Genomic DNA, 5,179 nt, shown 5'->3' with positions numbered 1-5,179 from the left:
TTTTTTTTTTGCTACTGCCATGTTTTATTAATATTCGTAATATTGTTTCATTTTCATTGGCATTGAATTATTTATCATATTTAAATTATAAATGAATGTCAATTTGGAGAAAAATAGCTGACAGGACAGGAAGATGTGCTCTAAGGGTTCTAAGGATGTGTTCTAGGGACTAGTATAATACAATGTAACCTTAAATTGCTTCAACTAAATGACTAGTTGTGAAAGTTTTGGACGTTAGAAATAAATCTGCTAAGATGGGTACTCTTCATTCGACAATACTTTCTTGGGAAGCCAATTAAATTGACATTCAACATCATGGACACCTTACCAATCGTTGTTTCTTTTTTGGAATTAAACCTGATCCATATATTACTATTTCAATTATACCTCAAGATGCTTTAAGATCTGTAAAAAATTCGTCAGCAGGTTCAACTAATTTAAAAGGGACCTATGAGCTATTAAGTAGTAATGCAGATTGACCTTTAAGTTGCCCTTCTTGCCTTAAAGGCATCTCCTTCCTTAACAATCGCTCACTTCTACTTTTCCTCTGTTTGGTTTTGATGTGTGATTTGGAACTCTTTGATTCGCTTTTGCTCACTTTGGTCCATTTGGTAACCTGGAAGCTTGTTTGGTCTCAACTGATCAGTTAATGAGAAAAACATAACCACATAATGGTTTCATGGTGTCACCTTGAAGCTGAGGTTTCTACTTTCTATGTCAAGGCAAAGTGCTGGATATTACAAAGTGCCGCCATTTTATCAAGCCCAATCAGCCTCGTTCTGCTGATTGTAAACGAAGGCAAACACCAAAAACAATAGCTGAATATGATGGTACCTACAATAGTGACTATGTGTTTACTATTGTTTCAAGACTTCCAATATCTATATTTGTCTATTAATAAAATATAAAAAAGAGTTGCAAAATTGAACTTTTAGGTCTTAGCACAAATAGTTACATTAATCCGCTTGCAACATGAACTTATGCAATATCTTCAAAATCGTATTTCATATAAATGATCAGCTCCTTAAGTTGAATACTTAACTCACATTAAACCAACGTATTTTTACACCTACATTTAGAAGTTGAGTTTGCATCATTTCAAACTAGAAAATGGGCAAAATATATCTCAAAGGAATTGGTTAGGAAGATGAAATATTCCATTCAAAAAAGCAATTTTCAATGATCCTTTGTGTTACAACAAACATGAAAAACTAAAGAATAGTACAAAAAATAGATATGAGTCGCATATTAAGGTTATCATCAGTATTACCATTATAAATCATATACAAACCAATTCAACCAGCTGTTTTGGTTTTGGACCTTAGAGCAAAAAATTATACAGCAATTGTTCCATTTGTTTACATGCAATTTAGTAGCAATTATCAAGTCCCAGCTTTGGAACAATACAAGAATATTGATTGGCTTTGTTTCATGCTTTGGAAATGTTGCCATTAAATGTTACGGAAATGGTTGAATAATTTGGGGTTATTCAAAACTACCTCTCCAAAAGGAATCTGAGACAGCACATCAAAAGTAGGATTTTTTCTGCACTTCATTTTTGTCAATATAGCTAGCTAACTGTTTGGATGTGTTTGCCAAACTTTTTGATTAAACCAAAAGATCTAACATCCTTTATGATTGAACTAACCTGATCAGTTTGGAATGCATTTTTTTCTTGATTTTGAGTGAGAAGTTTAAAAAAATGCCAATTGAGCTATATTCTTCAATCATTGTGGAAATTGTAACACATAACCCTGTTTTCTTCATAACATTTTATTGTTGTAATTTTATACTTCACTTAAGAAATTTGCCGCTTTCGCACAAAGCATTTGATTGATTCTATAGTTCTGTTAAGCAATGAAGTGAGCTTTCACATAAAGAGTGTCTTCCATTCAATCCAAAACTTCTACATAATATTGACAGTATTGTCATTCATTTGGCTTGGAAATGTCAAAAACATGCTTTGCTTGAACGCTTCATGTTCAAACAATGATTGACTCCATTTAAACTCAAATATTTACGTTATTTTTTTACATTGAACTTGCTCTCAATAGCACTCAATAAGTCTATTACATGGCTCTTTTGCTGTTTCAAAACGCAGTTGCTCCTGCTCCTGGAGTTACAGCTTTAGTTATTATAGCTGATAATTCAGGTGGCGCTCGCATCAGATGCAGTCACTTTGTTATCCACCACGTTGGGTCAAGGGAGTACAACATATAGATAATGTAAAGTGAACGCTTTTCTTGAACAACTGTCATTATTCGATCCATGGAGTAAAATCAAAGACAACATGCCCAGCCAAACTGCACTGTGCATGCATTAAATTTTGACATTGAGGTCATTTTACCCGCTTGTTTAAGCAAATAGCAATGTGGAATTGAGCTAATTTGATAGTGCGTTCACTGAATTAAACCACAAATGTTCATTTTGTAACCCAGCTCACCCAAAATCATTAGATTATTGAAAATTCAATCAGCAGATAGTGCAAGTTGACGGTGATGCTTGTCTTAATACTCCCCCCTCAAAATGACCAAAAATAAGGCGTCGGACCACATTTTCCCCTGATATTAATCACATGACATGCTCTATGGGGACGTTTAGGCAAGCTCTGGCAGGTTCCTTTGTTTGCTGGTACCAGTGTCAGCGATGCAAGTTTGGAGCTTCAAACATGTTTTTGAGAAGCTGACCCCTCTTTCACATTACTATATGAGGAATGGTCAGCTTCGTTAAAACCAGTTCGAAACGCCAATTTTGCATCACTGGCATTGGCAGGCAAGTTTGTTTGCTGGTACCAGCGCTTGCCTAATTGTCCGGATATGGGGAGTACCGGAAGTACCCTCAAAGTTGACCTCAGTGCTGCGAGATGGCACATTTGCATGCCAAAAAAGTGTACATCTGGCATATTTAGAACCCCTCTGGCATGGGAAAATTGAAAATGGCATGCTTTTCGGATCTGGTATGTTTTCTGCCATATTTTGGGAGTCTTATTGGCAAGGTTTTTAAACAAGACAATTGTGTTGCCAAATGGAGAAGTGAACATTCTCTTCTTGCTGCTTTGGTTTGATTCATAGAAAAGCAATAATTCCTCCCTTTGACACCCATCATTCCCAATTATCTCCTTATCGTAATTATAACTATCATTGTCTAATATCTACTAAATCATTGGAAAATGTTGTTTTCCTACTACACCTATGATATTGAAAATGAAGATTTTTGGTTCCAAAATGGTCTTAGCCTAATTCTCTGCAGGTGTTATTTTTGATTGCTAAGGAAAAAAAATCGAGTTTCTGATATAATTTAGTAGACCCCTCTGACATTGAGGATTCAATGTAGACATGATATGGTACATATCACCACATAAATCTTTTATAGGTCTCATCTATGAAAGATTTAGGTGTAGTCCTCCAAAATGATGGAAAGTTCGATGAGCATATCCAGTTGAAGGTGGGTAAAGCTTTTCAAATGTGTGGTTGGATATATTGCACGATTAATCCAGAGATAGCATCACAATGCTTACTCTGCGCAAGTTGCTTGTTCAGCCACATCTTGAATATGCTTCACCCATTTAGGCTCCAATTAGTTCAGCAGGTTTGTAAAAGGTCAAACAAGTCAAAAGATGTTTCACTAGGAACATCACAGGAATGAGAGAGCTCTCATATTGGGAGAGACTAAAAAGTTGGGACTGTACAATGTTCAGAGAAGGTATGAAAGGTATCTGATACTGTACGTCTTCAAAAGCATCCAAGAGCTTTGTCGCAACCCAGGATATAGGGTCAATTCTAGTGACTGTAGAGGCTTAATATGCGTTTTGAGAGTGCCTTCAAGCCCTCAAGAATCCAGGCTAGTTGGAACAATGAAGTCCACATCTCTTCTTTCTCGGGCTCCTTCATTGCTTAATTTGCTGCCCTCTAATATTCGAAGGGTATAGGTGGGCCTTATTGATCTGGTAGCATCTTTCAAGTCAGACTTTTTTAGATAGCATTCCAGATCAACCCTACATTCAAGGACTAGCTGGGTCTGCCAACTCAAATTTGTTGGTGGACCAAATATCATTTAAATATTAAAATGGACGAATCATAACCTTTCATTTTAATAGTACTGGGGATTACATTCCCTGTAGCGGTTAGAAAAGCCCGTGAAAACCCAAACCAAAAAATGGCGATTCTACCATGAACTGTTACATAATTTCGGATTTATTTTGATTAACATGTGCTATTTTGGCATCAACGGAGCCCAGAGACCTGGCAGCACTGGCTCAGCTGTAGCTAAATACAACAGAATAAACAAAGGTCAGCTTATAGAGCGTCTGCCTGCGACTCATGCTCATCAAGGTACAATTAATGACACAAATAGGGTTGGGAATATTTGTCACAATCAGTCATCGCCATGTCAGAGCAAATGCGCGCCAAGATAGCCGAACTCGAGAGAGAGTTGCATGTGGAGAGGAAGGCAAAAAACAAGGAAAGGAAGGCTAAAGAAGCCGCAATTGCCTGGGCCCACCTGGAACTCAAGGAGAAGAACAAAGAAAGGATGGAAAAGGACAAAGAAAGGATGGAAAAGGACAAAGAAAGGATGGAGAAGGAAATGGCCCTCACAGCCTTGGCCAATTATGGGGTGAAAGTTGCACCAGGAGCCTGAGCAACCTCCACTTACATGATGGCCTCTCCTCTGCCAACCGCCTCTGCTCCACAAATTGATTGTGCCCTGCCCACCTCGTCTGTCCCACACACCCAGTCTGTCTTGCATGCCACCTCTACGCAGCCAACTGACTCTGACCAATTGTCAATGAAAGACTTTGACCTTTCACTTTTTGATCAGTAAATCGTATATATCAATAACATTTGTCAAATCAATAAAAAAACGGAAAAATTGAAAATAAATACAACGTGCAAATTATTACTACAACATAAACTACACGATGATCAATTATGAAACCAAAAGGGGCATATGACAAGTAACAAGAACAATGCACATTTTCCAAAGCATTTAGCATTGTTCTTGCTTTTTTGAATTCCAATTAGCAAATTCAAAAAAGTTTGAAAGCCCCAAACTTGCATCACTGTCACCGGTACCAGCAAACAAACGAAGCTCCCAAAGCTTGCCTAAACGTTCCCATATTTGGTTCGTGGTCCATTTTTCTAGAAGTCCATGGTTCGGGCAATTATTTGGAAAGAAAAAC

General features: G+C 37.3%; 1 protein-coding gene across 1 annotated transcript in view; it reads right to left on the bottom strand.

Moving 5' to 3' along the window:
- Nucleotides 1-5,179, bottom strand: part of LOC131891230 (cohesin subunit SA-1-like) — a gene marked incomplete in the record, with an annotated part of 11,503 nt that overhangs the window by 1,197 nt on the left and 5,127 nt on the right.

Source organism: Tigriopus californicus, chromosome 12, assembly GCF_007210705.1.
Source record: "Tigriopus californicus strain San Diego chromosome 12, Tcal_SD_v2.1, whole genome shotgun sequence".
In the NCBI taxonomy this organism is placed as follows: domain Eukaryota; kingdom Metazoa; phylum Arthropoda; class Copepoda; order Harpacticoida; family Harpacticidae; genus Tigriopus; species Tigriopus californicus.
The sequence above is the reverse complement of the archived record's forward strand: the minus strand, read 5'-3'. Positions and strand labels throughout refer to the sequence as shown.